This window comes from Manduca sexta, chromosome 12 (genome assembly GCF_014839805.1).
Source record: "Manduca sexta isolate Smith_Timp_Sample1 chromosome 12, JHU_Msex_v1.0, whole genome shotgun sequence".
In the NCBI taxonomy this organism is placed as follows: Eukaryota; Metazoa; Arthropoda; class Insecta; order Lepidoptera; family Sphingidae; genus Manduca; species Manduca sexta.
In genome coordinates this window covers 3306146-3323696 of record NC_051126.1, presented here as the reverse complement: position 1 = coordinate 3323696, position 17551 = coordinate 3306146, and the positions used below count along the sequence as shown (strand labels likewise).

At 38.7% G+C, this 17551-nt stretch overlaps 1 protein-coding gene across 2 annotated transcripts in view; it reads left to right on the top strand.

Moving 5' to 3' along the window:
* The window catches only part of LOC115444835 (axin), a 102144-nt gene that overhangs the window by 30265 nt on the left and 54328 nt on the right, over positions 1-17551 (top strand). Inside the window, exon 1 of one of the 2 annotated variants that reach the window (XM_037437749.1) lies at positions 5477-5702. The exons of the other annotated variant lie outside the window; for it this stretch is intronic. The gene's annotated coding sequence lies outside the window, so the exon portion shown is untranslated. Of the gene's footprint in view, positions 1-5476; positions 5703-17551 lie in introns of those variants that run through there. 2 annotated transcript variants of the gene reach the window in all.

Sequence of the window (17551 nt, the reverse complement as noted above, 5' to 3'; positions counted from 1 at the left end):
CATTATCTAAGCTTTTGTCGCTTATTAAATATTGTGGTTTTATTTCATGCATATTTAATTTTCGAACTTATTGGATGGAACATTTTTCGTAAAGCTGATATTTCAAGTAATAGATAACAAGTTAAACCGGTTAATAAATTGTAATCCGGCCCAATATAATATATGTGAACTTGAACTATTTCATTCACACGCCTGACTCTTTCATTTGTTTACTTTACAAAAATAACCTATGAATAAATTTTATAATTGAAAAATCAACCCCTATTCGCAAACAATTTATTCCTTTAAACTCTTCATCCTCATCCTTTTTAATCGGTATTAGTTACTTATTAATAACATATAAAACTTGTTAAAAAATAATTTTATTCCTACGAAGCGAAGGATTACACTTAAGGTTTATTTTACGAATGTTGAAAAAGGTAAAAGTGTGACGTGAAAACTTTTTTATAATGATACTTTTAAGGTACAATATCTATTAAGTGATTTATAGACGAAGTAATTTTTTTTTCTTTCCTTAGCGGGGAATTATTATAATATACTATGGACTCAATAAGCAATAACTTGACTATATTCCTCGCGCTACCGATATGTATCAGGGGTTGAAACCGTTTACTATCAGATGGAAGGGTAGTGTTATATTGTGCATGTAACTAATTAATACAGCTATTTTATAATAACACCTTTTATTAGATGTTAAAAACTGACATCACAATGATAAACACAATATCTATCTACTAAAGAGTACTGACGCATACAAAGTGTTATAATGTATGTTACAGGTAGTTCGTAAAAAAATCCACAGAAGAATACAACGTAATACAACGTCTAAAATTAGATCTAGATGAGTCATTTGATCTGAACCGTATTTGGATGTCCGCGAGGCTACTTATCGCCGGGACGTTGCTGACCTGAAGCAATGGATTATCATCAACAGTGCTACCTTACCGGTCGTTTCGGCTAATTCCTGCATACTATTTAAGCTATATCCAACACTGACACCGTAAACACAGCCAAACAAAATAAATTGGATTGATTGACACTATAAACTAAAATAAGGATTTATTATGTTTACGCGAATGTTAGACATTAAAATAAAACTATTTTACGGACTTTATCGCGGTTTTCATTATAATTTTCTACCCTCAGGTCAAAAATAGAAAAATACAGGCGACATTTCCTCTAACGTCATAAAAGGCGGCTGTTTGTGAGAAATGTTATGTATTTCACTTCAACCGCAAACGATTCATAAAATCAAACGATATTTACGCGAAATACACGCCAATGTTGATAATAAGAAAATCGTCTCGCCCCCAAAGGATACTCTTTTACATCAAACGGAATGCACTAACTTTAGGGTTGTAGATTTCGGAGCAATTTTCGATATGATTTTTGTGTTAGCATTTAGTCTTTTAAATGACGAGTATGCGGTGAATTTGACGATTGTTTTTATTACACAATAAAAGCATTTTTTTACCATGTACCTAATTTATCTCACATTTTTAATTAGATCTAGTTATTTGTCTAATTTATTTATTCATAGATACAACATTAGCTCACTGCGGCCACTACACTACGCTCCAGGCCCGTATCGCAGTATAATAAAAAAAAATATTATTAAATGAGTAAAAAATTTTTTTAACACTTTTTTATGTATCTTAACTTTGCAATGTTATAATAAATATTATACAAGAAGAATATTATCTAATAATTTTACACGTGTGAAGAAAACCGACTAAAGTATATTTATTTGGATGGATATTTGTTACTTAATCAAGACACAACGACTGAACGAAGATGGCTGAAATTTGGACAGCGATAGATTAGAATAGTCTGAAATATTGATACAATTTATTTTAATGTGCTACGTATGTACTTAAAAAAATGCTCAATATAAACAAAAAAACTAAACACAATAATTCACAAAAAAGCATTCATACATTTATGTTTCAATACAAGTTGTAACTCAAGTGCGGGTAAAATAATCTTTGCCAGCCCTACGCGTAGTCGGTTCGGCCGCTGAAGGACGGCGGAAGATGAAAGGCTAGAGGCAGTGTTCGGCGCAACAAAGAGCTTTGTCTCTTCGCGCCCCTCGCGTTAACTTTGACTCTCAATGCCTCAGATTCGAACCCCGGCTGAGGGTCACTCTAAAGGCGGCGGGGGGCAATTTTTGGACCCTTGTGTGTAAAAACTGCAGTGTCCTTAAAAACATGTTGTAACGGTTTCGTGCAGTTTAACAAAACAGAGGGAAAGTTTGTGTATTGTAAACAAATATTGAAAGTTTTTAAGCTCAGCTTTGGTATATTCTTTTTCGGAAAGCTTTTACACAGTGTTTTATTATTTGCATTTAGTAATATACTAACGTGACCACTCCATCCTTTTAACATAATATTATTAGATAAATTCTTCTTTTCTCTAATTGTTTAAGTATTTGTTACCAAATAATGATAACATCGTCTAAGTTGAAATATGCATTTGAATAACCATAATATATATTAACATAAATTATTTCAACTATTTGTAGGCTATTTTAAGTAGTTTCCAATATTTCAAATCTATTATTAACGTGTGTATACATCGTAATGATAAATGTCTGGTAACGAATAATACATTAATTTCTCTTTACTTATAACCAAATTCGGCTTAACGATTTTACTGAATCGATATATAATATTATTCAAAATATATCATCGAGTTATTTCAAACTTGAATTAGATGGTTTCGAATCGTAAACAATACGTTATCGCTTTATCATTCTTAAAACAGATTTTGATAGTATTGACAGGACACAATCAGTAATATCTATAATACACACTAATTAGTATTTAATTTCAAGTCAATGTTATAAATACATTTAATAAAAGGCACACTTAGCAGAAAGTAGTACAAAGAGGTCGATAAATAACATTAAAAAAGATTAATGAGATGGCGCCCCTGTGAATAGTAATTATTAAATACAGGACTATAATTAGACTTGGAAAGAGTATACATTTGAAAAAATATTTCATTTTATATTATAAGATATTATTTTAACTCAGGATGTATCTCGTTTGCGACGCGCCGGCGACCAAAGATGCTCTTGTGTGCAGGCTCTCTTCTTTTGCCCACTAATACAAACAGCGAATTCCCTTTCATCTGTCCTTTTACAGAGCTTTATTTAAAATGTCTTTAGTTTTCCCTTATTACATGAACTTTGTGATAACTCTTTCAGAATCGTCCACTTTGTGTTCGTTGCTGGATTTAAATGTTTTATTTTTATTTGATAAATGATGGATGGTTAAGAAAGACGCGGTTTCTCACGTTGGGCGCCATTATATTTAGGGTAAATATAACTTTCAGTAATTTATGAAACACTATATACTCGATTATAGCTATGTATAGTCTCATTACAAGATAAGATTTTAATGTTACTACTATGTATAGCATATTTTTAAAATGATACTCTTAAGAGCTTTTTTTATAATTTACTCATTATAAAATTTCTCATTAATTAATCTATAAATAATAACGATATATTACGAAAATATTCTGCAAGTGATCGGCTACCATGGTGGGCGGCAATTGAACAAAGGGGCGACAAATTGTCATTGTATGAAGTTTTAATTCGAAACGTATGCTTGATGATGATAGCGCGCGCACAAAGAGAACAGAAGTAATAAAGGGGTGTCGAGTGCTCGCAGCTCGCGCCCGGCGCCGGCAAACACCGCGTGATATTGTATATCGAATAGCTTACGGACGGACGGACAAACATGTGCCGCGTATGGCCGCGCTATATAGTGTATTATGTACAGGAGTCGCGCGATCGCAGCTCACGGTACTTTGGTCGTGGACACCTAAGTTAGAGTGGAACGTGCAAATTTGTGTATGTCGTGGAAGCGCCAAAAAAGTGCAGGTGGACCACGAACGTCTCATCCAGTCGCGCTGCGCCCCCGCCGTCGCCCCGCGACGCCGCGCGATCTCCCCGCATCAAAGGGATCCCGCGATACCATACAAAAGCCCTAATGAGACAAACCCGTGACGTAATCGAGGCGACGGAAAAAGATGAGGCCCGAGAGGTACGAGGCAAATTTTAATAATTGTCAAAGCGGCGGCGCCGATCAAAGGCGAGGGGGCGTCGGTCGCGCCGCCCGCGTCTCCCTCCGCGCGGCGCCTCTCCCGCGTCGCACACAACCGCCTGGCGCCCGTGCCCCGCTCGCACCTGTGACATGTGCTCACCGCGGGCCTCATTAGCGCTACTGATCTAATGCCACATCGAACTGGGTCTGTGACATCTAATTAAATTTAAAAGGAAATTCAAATTTTACGACTAAAATTTTAATACTTAAAGCCAGAGCCGCGGCGGTTCCGCAAAGGAGACGCGTTCAAAGGCAACGCCGTGCACGTTTTCGCGGATATTAAATGTGTTGACAATTTAATTTTTCATTTCCTCGGGGCGGCGGCGGGCGGCGGGCGGCTGCGGGGCGGCGGGCGCGCCACCCGGCCGCGGGACGCCCGCTCCTTTGACGTCGCGATATTGTCTTTGTGCGGCGCGTGGGGTGAGTGGGGCCGCCGCCGACGGAGACTTTGTCGCAATACAATGTGTATCAATAAAACTTAGGATTGGCTTTTAGTGGTTGCACTTACGCTTTGTGAGGCGGCGTGCTCACCCTTTGACATTATATGTGGGGCGGCGTGGTGTGCGCGGCGCGCGGCTGTGTGTGTTGTGTGCGCGCGGGTAATATCGCGCGAGACGTGTCGGCGCCGGCGGGTGCAGCGCCGCTACAGCCTCGCGCCACTCTCTTTATTAATATCACCAATCGCACCGGCCGCTGCTCCGCGCCGCTCCGGTTGTACACGTCGCACCACCGCCGCACCGCCGCCGGCTCTACACCAACACTCTAATGACACTGCTGCGTTTAATTACTATTTGGCATACATTACATTACAGTTTTCATATGTTGGTACACTTGAAACTGTCTCGTATTAGTAATTTATGTGATTGGCCACACGACTCAATCTGGCAAGAATCTCAAATGGCAAAACTTACGAACCGTATTTAATATTCATTATGAAAATGGCCTTGTGCAAAGTAACGGTAAAAGTTACTTTTCCCATATGTCTTTGATGTTCACGCTGTCAAAGGGATGCGTGGAGTTTATAACGATTTAATGGTTCGAAAAAGGTATCGCCATTCGGTCTTTTGACGTCGGCTGACGGCTGACCCGGTAATGTATTGCGATTGCATTGACCGTGTACACTGACGGGCTTGTCGCTCGACTCTCACCATAAAAAGTGTACACATTTTTGTAATAAAATTACGTGTTTTAAAAGGACGTTACTACCGAGATTAAGGCGCAGAGCAATGTAGTTAGTCGCCGGCGGACGATCAAAGAGCCGGGTCGGCCAATCACGTGCCCGTAAAGGCCCTCGCGCCGCCCACTTTCGCGACCACGTGCGGCGCGCGCATTTTTCGCGCGGAAATCTGACAGTTGCTTCACGGCCTGCACCGTTGGTGGACGCGTTTGTCACGGTTCCTTGCGACTTTGCCGCGCGATCGTATTATTCGTAAATCTGTTCGAAATAGTTTCGTGTGCTAATCAGTGTACGTGTAATATTTAATCTGTGTCTGTAATATAGTTATTTAGTGAAATAAGTGTAGTTTTTCGTGATCATTACCAGGATTTTATGTAAAATTGGGATTTTAATATCGCGATTTTAGAAATCAGGTTAGATATTTAAACTAACTAACACAGAGACTAACAGCGGGTCGCACTGGCGGCTCGAGCTTTCCGCATCCTTCAACGGTACGGGCGTGGGCAAGTTTTTGTGTAGTAACAGCTTTATGTTGTTAATTTTAATATTTGAATGCATGCATTGTTCCGCTCCATTGCTCGTAGTTATTGTTTTCACGTTGTTACCTTGTTTAACGACGCTGTGTAAATTTTTATTAACAGTAATGGCACTTTAATGTTTTGTTACCATTGTTTTTGTTGTTTCACAAAAGATGCTTTGTTTATATTATTGGGTTCGATGTTTTATTTTAAAGTAGTCTGAGCATTATAATTGTTTTGCATGTAATTTGCGGGTCATTGTTATATCGTAATTATGTTGTATTTAAAAAGCAGTTTACCGATGTTGAAACACAAGGAGCGATTTGATTCGCGTTCTTGTACAAAAGACATCAACGCGCTCGGATTTTCTTCAGCTTCGAAACTATATTTCTTTAAAACTTAGTTTATCTTTTTATTTGTATCATTTTTTCATGAACCGTATCTAATTTAGTTTTTTTTTATTAATCGCGTATTTAATCCATAAAGGTACAACTTTTAAATGTTGATTAGGAATATTCCAGTGATTTAAATATGAGTAATATTTCAATTGTGTCATCTATATCGACATTGTCTCTATTAAACTAATTTATTTGATAATATGCAAATCATATAATAATTACTTGTATACTGTACGCATAGATTGTCATATATTAAAAAAAAACTAGTAATCGCAATTTCTAAGATCTCTAAGATTTCTAAGTATGTTAAAAGTTAAATCGTGAACTGCTTTATAGATTTCAACGTTATTTACACACATAAATATATTTTTTAAAATAAAATGTAGTCTATTTTTTATCCTGATAGTGCACACTGATTATTCTATTCCGGAAAAGGTTGTTCTTGCACACGGAGTCGCAACATCTAGTATCAAATAGGGCGTACTGTGTTGTAGAACTTTATTTCGTAAATTCTATTCCAAAATTTACTTACAATACAGGTTCACTCTATTGTAATGGAAGGATGAATATATATGTTGAGACGTGTTGATGGTTTCAGGTTTTTTATTACACTGCACTCATAATACTATACATTACATGACTTACTAAGTACACACACTACACAATCATTAGCTTTTACGTCATTTGTATACAACTGACTGCCTCGGTGGCGTAGTTGTACTGCATGCGCGGTACGGCAGCGCTCTGAGGTCCTGGGTTCGAATCCCGGGTCGGGCAAAGTGATATTTGGGTTTTTCTGCTCAGTAACAGCCCGGAGTCTGGAATTTGTGCCCGATATGGCGATAGGCTCGCCCCCTGTCACATCATGGGACAGAACACACTTGGCGAAAAGTGGGTGCCATGGTTGCGCCTCTGCATACCCCTTCGGGGATGTTGTGTGTCTGTATACAACTAATTTAATCGGATAAGCAAGGTCGCTCTCCTGGTGGTATACGCCATACGAAAGGTTCTTATAACCCGATTCCTGGGGCTTCCCTTTCGCAACTTATGTAAAATCTAATTATCATTAGAACGATTTGCAAACCACATTCATGTATATTAGTACGTATTTGTTATGTCAGTTTCCCTTTCAGAAAAGTCTCCCTTAGCCGCTGGCATACCCCAAGACTGTCCGCAAACAATTGCAACTATTCACAATGTGATAGTGTACTGCGCTCGTCTACCAAAACCTCGATGTTTTAATGTAAACGCCTAGAAATGACAGTGGTTAAAAACTACAATTACCTTCGCACGTGAACGCTACAATGTTTGCACATAACTACTGGTTGTCCTAATTATAAATATATAAATGTCTATTTCTATTTCACTGTCTAGGTGTGCAATGGTAATCTATCTAGACAGTAGTTGCGAAGGGCCAATAACCTGATACCTGTCGGCTTCCCTTATGTAGAATCTAATTATCATCTGAATGATTTGCAGAACGCATTTATGCATATTGGTATCTATACGTTGTGTCGGATTCCCTTTAAGAAAATTTCCCCTTTCGCCACTGCTAGACAGATTTTCAAATATAAGGGACCGCAATAGCAAATTATGTAATACTAAGAACCCTGAAGGTTGGAAATCGCTTTGAGATCTTAAGAATTCAGTTCCACGAAATCCATACCACGTACAGGTCAGCAGATGTCATTGTTCATGATAAAAGCAAACGTGTTTGCGATTTCTTGATGGTGTGATTACCATCGTCTATTAACACCCACGTTTCGAAGAAATTGCCAGTCTTTGCCGGCTTTGGGACGTTGTTTGGCAAAATAATTTCAGAACGCACTTAACGCGACAATATGCCAGTTTCACATCTGTTCCTATGAGATAATGGTAACTGTCCGAGTAGAGCCTATTGTAGACAATACTATACTGCTAGATCGATCATTCTTGTAAGAGGCGACCATTTATGATAGAGACACATATCTTGTAGAGAACGCACTTCCTGGTAGAGTCTGCCCATCCTATTACATGTATTCGTGCTTAAATCGACTATTCATGTTCGATATTGTGCTGGCTAGAGCACCTTTCAAACATTTGCAAGTTCTGCGATTCCCACAAATGAAACAAAGTAAATATAGTGTTCGTCAATTGTCATTACTCATGGCCCTTTAAAATAATTAGTAACCTACAGTTTTGATGCATTTCTACCTGTCTCCTGCGCAGCGGGTGGTGAAGCGGTTTTGAGGGGTCGCGATTTCGATTGCATATCATTCTTTAGTATCCTTGTCAGAATTTACAATAAGTTCATTATTATTATACGTTATATTTATTTTGCATAATAATGAGTTTTTAAAATAAAGGCCGGCAAAAGAACAAGGCGTTATCTGCTGGTAAACGGTATTTATATTTAACACCACTAGCATATTAGAGAAGATTGGAAAAGGGATCTTTGCAATCTCCAGTAATCTCACTGGCCGTGTGAATTGTAATAAAAAAAATCTTTGTCAGTTTTCGGCAAGATCAAATAAATAGTTATGCATGCAGAAGTCCAAAATTTTATATCCATGACGTGTCTACCCCACCACGCCAATACTCTACGTCACTACATTTGGATAAGTAAATATAAAATTCACATCGTCTACGTAAGACAACCGGAAAGACAAACAACTCGATGTAACTTAATTCAATTAACTAATTAATTCTTTCTATGTCGCCTTTGACACATTCGCGTCCGTCGTTGGATTTTAGAGCGGCGACGTTTGAAAATGAAGTAGCTACGTTGAATAATACACGTCATTAGCGTTATCAGGTGTCGTTTCTCGGTGCCCGCCAGCCCGGTGCTCCGTCCGTGTGCAAATTATATAAAAACCCTCGTGAAACAGTAATGCTAAAAGCCTGCGAGGTGCGCAAGCGGCGTCTTTGACCGTCCCGGCCGCCGCCCGCCGCTCGCCGCCCGGTAACGCTTCTCCGAGAAAAAGGATAGCTCTGTGCTAATTTCCAAACCCGGTTTCGCGCAGATAACGCTAGACTCGGGGCGGCGTCTTTGATGTTACCGGCCCTCTGACTCCGGGGATGAGAGCTTTCAATGAAAGGATTTTTTTTCATCTCCTTTCCCTTTGTACTTAATTTAAATTTCGTTTATATCAATGCTGCGAGTTTCCTTTCGGGTGTTTTTACTTTGTCGCGTTTATCCCCACCCCGGCTCGCGTTCGAGTACGTTCGGTAATTAAATTTAGTGTTGGTAATCTGTTGGTGTAATTTTTGCTTTCCTCTGTGAATGTAATTGCAATTTGTAAATTAGGCGGCCCTTTGATTCGTACCGTTTCTTGGAAGTGTTTGTGTTTCTAGATTTGATTTTTATTTTTTATACCTTTGAGATATTCCTTTGATGAATGTTATGCTACGTTAAACGTTTAGAACATTCTTTGTGAGAGCGATTCGTCCGCGCGTTATAGATATTGTTTGATAAAATGTTTTGTTTTATACACGCGCACACACACACACACATCACGCATTTATCCCCGAAGGAGTATGCAGCGGTAGTTGAGCCGCGTTGAGCGTTTTCGCCAAGTGTGTTCCATCCCATGATGTGACAGGGGGCAAGCCTATCATCACATCGGGCACAAATTCCAGACTCCAGGCTGATACTGAGCTATTTTGTTTTAAATAGTGATTATAAGTTAATCACGCTGAAAATGTTTACTTTTTTATTTGTATCTTGAAATATTTGAATGTTAAATAAACATTGTTTCCGATATATTTTTAACCCGAGTTATGCATAAGTTACAATACAGTTTTTATTCCTCCGATACAGTAATTTTCACTTGACTACTTATCTGTGTATCTGTATTTTTATAACAAAAAAAATTACTGATAATTGTAATTTTATAAACAAAAATACATTCATCATTTGCACGTTTTCATAATTATTTAGAACCTTAATACAATACAAACAAAATTATAATAATATATAAATAGATCCGAAAGTTACACCGGTCGTGCCCTCACTTAAAACTATTAAAAAAGTTCGCGGTCGCCACCGAGTGCATAAACCTTGTAAGTTATTGAAAGATTTTTTTAAAACACTTCCTCTTGTAAATTTTAACTACATATTTCAAGTATGTTTTTAATGACGGATTTCACATGGCCGATGGTCACCTGTACCTGTGTGAACTGCTTTTAATGCAGTCTCGGTTATTTATGTTTAATCGGAATGACAAAAGAATGTTTTAAAAAATATTTTAGCTTAATGAAATTTATGGTTTTTTTTTTATTTATGACTAGCTTAACTTGCTGCTCCGGCTGCATGAATTTTTTGCTTAAATAAAAGTCCCGCTTTATATTTTACCTGGATAAAAAATAGTCTATACCATTCAGGAATAATGTAGAGAAAAAAAAACATTTAGTTTCTAAGATGAGCACGTTCAAACAAACAAACTTCAGCTTTATATATTGGTATGGATAAAGTATTCAATTTGTTTTAAGACACTTATGTGATAATTTAAAGGTAGCAGTGGCGAGGTGTGCATAAAATCCGATTCCTACCGGCTTCCCTTTTAAGTTTTTTTATCGATTTCTGTTAAATTTGGCCTCGATATGTTATCTAAGGCCATATTTTTTTGCCTTTGGGTTACCTTTCGAAAAATTTCACCCTTCTCCACCAAAAGGTAGTCTAGAACAATAGGGCAACTTTGGCAAGTTATTGCAACCAGCATGGGTTGAGCAACGATGATGAATCAACTACAAATCCCAACTAAATGCTGTTCAATATTAATAAAAACAATTCTGATATTTTTATTTTATGTAACAAACAAATGGCTTTTAATATAGTTCCAAAGGATTCTACCATCCGTTTTTAGTATTCTGTTCAAAGTACAAACTCATTCTAGCATAAATTAGTGTCGTAAACACGTTAGATACAGAAACGGAAGCGTCCAAAGCCTTATGAAAAATGTTCCAAACTAATTACATTTCTGTAATACTTTTAGTCTTTGTGTTGCGCTTTCATAATCAGCATCTTGTTTATGCAAATGTCTGAAGGCTTCACAACTTTATACTTTAATATAAGGATAAACGCGCAACCTGATTTTAATTTAAGTTATATCTATGATAATTTGGTATATATTGTTATTTATAGAAATCATTGCGTAACATATGAGTTCCAATTTAAGGTGTCGATAATGTACGTGGTTAAACACGCTGTATTCTGTAGTCAATGTTTATCCGATCAAGGTAAGATCTTGGTCGGATTTCTGAGTGCGAGAGGCTCTAACCAAGAATAGACTCCTGCGAGCGTTACGATTGCATGCATATGCGTATCCCGCGACTTTCTATATAAAGGAGAGAGTAGAATGGTGAGGTTTTCATTTCCCTGTATTAGCATAAATAGGCCCCCACGTCCGAGATACTTCTGTGCCGCAAAATATCGATGTTAAATGTAAGTTAGAGTACCTTACTCGTACTTACTAACCACTAGTAGTAACCTTAGAGTAAAGCTTTGCTATATAGCTGGACGAGGATTAATTATTCTCCATTTCTTTCAGTGGAGGATTCATTCTTCTCGTAAACTTGTTTACAAGATTGGCGGTGATGATTATTGAGTCTCAGGTGCTTCGCTATGTCGTTTTATTGTTCTCAGTTACGAAAACACCGTTGAGTTATACCTTCGTATCGATCGTACTACCTTCTCATGATTTAGGCCACTGAAAGTAGAGTCAAACTGAATATGTTTCTATCAATTAATTCCATTATTTCAACTGTAAATAACACTTAATATAGTGAAGTATAAAATAGTAATTAATTGCACGCGTTGGTTTAAATATTGTCGGACAGAGCACCGTGAGACAAAGAGTTTGTCACGAGCGGGCCGGCGGCGGCGGCACACGAGCGTTTCCCGGCGCGGCGCGGCCGCACAAAGGCGCCACTTTGCGGACTCGTCTTTGACTCACAGGCGTGTGTGACCCAACATTAATAACCTACTAATAGCTCTGTGCTCGCTGGTCTGAGCCCTGCGCTCCTGTTACACCACACCGCTGTACTAGCACACCTTGAGCCCACCCAACATCGATCGATGTATCCAAATTAATATCAATTTTAGAATTAATATCAGCCGTGATTAGCAAAAAAATTAAACTAAATTTCACCTTTAATATAAACCAATTTTCTTAATAAAATATCGCCAATTACACGAGTCTTTTATCGAGAACAAAACACTCGTAGATTCAATTTTTCACATAATTTTATTAGTGACAGTTTAATTAGCGCAGCTTTCATCGGAGCCGCTTTGATATTGTGAACGTTTCAAATAGATTTCACAAGAAGCACTTTCAAAGAGAGCACCCCTAATAAGTACTGAAGAGTCCTCGCACGTGTTTATCAAAGACAGCCTTTCGTTACTCACCGTCTGAATGGCCTCAAAAGAAACTCGTGTAAAATGTTCCACAAAGTGCCGTATCAAAGGGAAGGCGGGCGCAAATATCTGTTTCGTAAACTAGTAAAAACGGAGCTCTCAAAGGTACCGCGCACTCGCGGCAAATTAGGCGGAGTTAAATACAAGCGCCGTGCTCACAAATGTATAACTTTGAAAGTGACTCTTCGCTCATTATTTATGTAAGTCGGCGTAATCGTCAAACGGCGCTTGGTGTGTTTTATTTGAGCGTCGCGTCCCCGCTGGCGCGCATCGTCCACGGCAGCGGTGTCAGCGACGTCGCCGCGCTGGCACAGCCCTGCCGCATGCTGGTCGACCGCTCGCCGCTCGCCAGTCGCACCTCGCGACACGTGCGCCCCGTGCGCGCCTACATGTCTCGCATGTGTATCCATTTAATGCTCAATTCCCATATAATTTAACTTTGCGATCAAAGCGAAATTTTGCAAAGAGCTTCCCGGCGGCGGCGGCGACCGGAGGCGGGTGCGAGCGGGACGCGCACATCGGAGTTCTCGAGATCAAATGCTGGGCCAAATTAGTCACTCTCCGTCTCTCTATCTCAAAGCCGATCCGTAGCAAAGTTTGCGCGAAGATGACATCAAAAGGAAACCACACACTGGGGTGGCGGCGCCCGACGCCCGGCGCCCCCGTCCGCGCCCCGCCCCGTCCCACACTCGACGCCGCCGTGTCTCGTGTCTCCGGCTGTCTTATTGACACGAGACTGACAACTCTCAAGTCGCCAGCGCCGACTGTTTCAAACTCCTCCGCTTTAGCGGACTTATTTAGTTAATTAATACGGAATGTCCTATCAACTTGTAAGTCCCGCAGGGCGCACACTTAGGCGGCCCCGCTTTGAGGAACTTTGATCGTGTGTGTTTGCACCTACTTACCACGACGCCGCTGTGTCGGCCTCGCTGCCTACCCGCGCCAGGCCCTCTGTGCCCTACGCGGGTCCCGGCTCATCTAAGTCAACTAATTACAAGACCAGACTTTGACAATCATGGTTGTGATGTCAAACACTATGTTTTGCGAATTCCCATTGTCATTTTTGGCCACAGAGCCCACAGTAATCCTATTGTATTAATTAGTCAGTCATGTTACAGAAGGTAGATTCATTACATCCCAAAGAAAATGTCCCTGTTATTCGATGTAGTTCGGCGTGGCGTTCACAAAGGCTCACTAATTACTGCACTTGATATTTTCTCTTGTCAATACTGAATACAGATTCTTGTAGCCGACATCAAAGCCCACACTTACACGGTTGCACTCAATACTATATTCAATGAACTAATATAATTAATTAAATATAATTAATTCATCAAACGAGAATGACAAAGAAACTCGAGCGCAATGTTGCGATATTCATTATTTTATTGCATCAATTGCACTCGGTATAATATCATATCGCATAAGTCTGTATCGTTCCTTTTAAGTTATTTTTGTTCAAACGTCGTAGTTAACATTTTTTTTTCTGAAAGGACTTAGTTTCACACCATACAGGTTTAATGTGCTAGTACTATTAAATAATTGTCTGGTATACAGATTTTCTTTACAAAACGTGAATAATATATCATAATAAATAGCACTGCAAAATCTACTGCTATTGTCGTCATTTTTTAAATGTAATGATACTGCAGTAATCGGTCGCTACCGATGTGGAGATGTCTTTAGATCTCTTAAGAGTTTATTGCTAGTACGTAATAAATTAAAAAAGGAAAAAGCTGCCTGCTTGTCGCCTTCCTTCAAACATCGGTACAACTGCGATCGACTCGGCCCGCTCTCGCCGCGGATAAAGCTGTTTGATTTCGCGGCCCACTTACTTTTTAATTATTTATAATGTTATTTATTACGCAAAACATTAAACAGAGAATGCCGTACGAAGAAAACCAACACAAACGATCATTCCAAGACTTTAAATTCATGAATGCGTCGACAAATCCTCTCCCATGATAGATGTTTACATTTAATTCTAATGACACACATTGTTCAAAGATCAATTAATAAAATAGACAATTTAATCCATCGAAAACTAAAAGATGGCGTTGTAATAAGTAATGACGTACAGTAGTTATAAATTAGGGCAATAGATGGCGCTGTACAATTTCTTTAATTTTGTACATCGCGATGTCAAGATTCTCCGACCCATATGTATAAGGGTTGGGGAATCTTGCCTCGTCAGTTCGGGAATCCAAAGCAACCATGTAAATCAGAGCGAGTAGTGAAGGAATAACAGTGCGTATAAGTGCATCAGAGCGAGTAAGGTATAGAGGTAAACAAGTGTAACTTCTTAGTAATTATGAACTGTAGACTGTAGTGTTACTAGTGCTAATAATAAATATTGGTATGGGAAAGAGTGTCTTTATTGTGTGAACCCGGACTCTTAGCACACACACTACACAAGAGCACCCCCCAAACATTGGTCCTTCGAGCCGGATAGAGTTCAGTGACCTCTATCACGTAAAAGGTCAGGGACTTCTACGATACAAAGTTCAATGACCTCTACCAAGCAAAAGTTCAGTGGCCTCTACCAAGCAAAAGTTCAGTGACTTCAACCAAGCAAAAGTTCAGTGACTTCTACCAAGCAAAAGTTCAGTGACCTCTACCAAGCAAAGTTTAGTAGTGACTTTTACCAAGCAAAGTTCAGTGACTACTACAAAGCAAAGTTCAGTGTCCTCTACTGTCAGTTCACCAGTCACCATACGTTGCGGGTCGCAGCGCTACGTGCAGCAGCGGGTCCAGCAACTTCATTGGAGCCATCAAGTACAAGCAACCGAGCAGAGCAGAGCAGTATTTATTAATATTTATTATTTTATTTATTTGTTAATTAAGTAGTTAATTTAATAGTTGTAACAATGCAAGGGCTCGTCAATGCACAAGTTAACATACATAATTCTATTAATAGAGGTTTAATTAATTTCAAAAAGAGTCCTAAAGATCGTATCACAAAAGAATACGTAGAAACAAGAATTAACAATTTAGAAATAGACTGGCAAACTTTTAAAGCAAATAACCTCAAATTGTATGAAAACTCGAAATTAGAAGAAATAGAACAGTCAATTTATGTTACGCAAAACATTTATGAAAATTGTGAGGAAAATTACTTTATTTATAAGTCTTTGTTAGCATCCAATTTATCAGAAAAGGTGGAACAACCAACCAGTAACAATAATAAAGGCAATCAGTCGAACACAAATTCAGCAGCAAAGTTATCGAAAATTAAGATTCCAACCTTTTCTGGTAATTATTCTGAATGGACAACATTTCGTGATTTATTTACTTCATTAGTACACAATGATAATAGTTTAGATGATGTACAAAAGTTACACTATTTAAAAACGCATTTAGTAGGCGAAGCAGAAAAGCTTTTAAGAAACACTCCTGTTACGAGCGCCAATTACAGTCGTTGTTGGTCGTTATTAGAAAAGCGTTATAACAACAAAAAATATTTAGCCAATTGCATTCTCAAACGGTTATTCAGCCAAAAGCGAATGAATGCTGAATCGGCGTCTGCTATAAAAGATTTATTAGACACCACCAATGACTGTTTGGACGCATTAAAAAATATTGGTGTTGATGTAACCACATGGGATATCATGATCATTCACCTTATATCGTTTAAGTTAGATACTGAAACGCGTAAGCAATGGGAACTGAAAACCGCTGATGATCAATCGAACGATTTACCTACATTAGATCAGTTAAAAGAATTTATGGAAAGTCGTTTTCGTGCATTCGAAAATATAGAATTTAAGAAAGTACAAACGCAACATGCAACTGCTGACTCCAACCGTCCACATACGAAAGTATTAATAGCCACAAATAGGTTATGCGAATTCTGCAATGACAAGCACAAACTTTGCTTTTGTAAAAAGTTTGCAAACAAGGATTATGCAGTACGACGCGATTTCGTCAGTAAAAAATCTATATGTTTTAATTGTTTGGGCAGTAATCACAGTGCATACACCTGTAGAAACCCAGCTCGTTGTAAAATATGTAACAAAAGGCACCATTCTCTACTGCATTCACCAACTGATACATCAGAGCAAAGAAAAATGAATCTGATACAGCAAAGTCTCCAATAGTTTCGTGCTATGCGACTCGCAAGACCTTCAGGCCCAGACAAGTTTTATTAGCCACAGCGTTAGTGCATGCCGAGTCAGGATTAGGAAATCATTCAACACTAAGAGCTTTGGTTGATCAAGGGTCACAAGCTTGTTTTATAACGGAAGCAGCAGTTCAATTATTACGTCTAAAGAAAAACCCTGCAAATGGTATTATTACGGGTTTGGGAGGAGAACACTGTATGAAATCGAGATACATGGTTACAATCACAATAAGATCAAGAGTCAACACGAACTTTGAACTGCAAATTGAAGCCTACGTGTTGAAAAATATTACGTCATATCTGCCTGAAAGGAAATTAGAGCCATTTGATTGGATAGAAATAAATGGTTTATGTTTGGCAGATCCGGAGTTCAACATTCCGAACAAAATTGATATGTTGTTTGGAGCCAATGTGTACAGCCACATACTAAAAGAAGGCATGAAGAGGAGTCCAAACGGAAACTTTATTGCTCAAAGTACGAAGCTCGGATGGATAATATCAGGCACTGTCAATCAGTGTCAGGTCAAGCGAAGCTAAAGAAAATTCGAACGTTATTTCAGTATTGCATACTAGAACAGAAGAAGACATTTTAAAGAAATTTTGGGAATTAGAGGAACAATTACCAAGATCAACATGGTCAGAAGAAGAACAAGCCTGTGAAGAGATTTTCAAAAGGACAACAAATAGAACACCGGAAGGGCGATATATTGTAAATTTACCCTTCCGAGAAGATTTTGCCCAATGTCAAAACAATGGATCATTGGAGATAGCAATAGCTAAGTTCAAATCATTGGAAAAAAGACTCTCGAAAGACTTGGAACTCAAGGCCAGT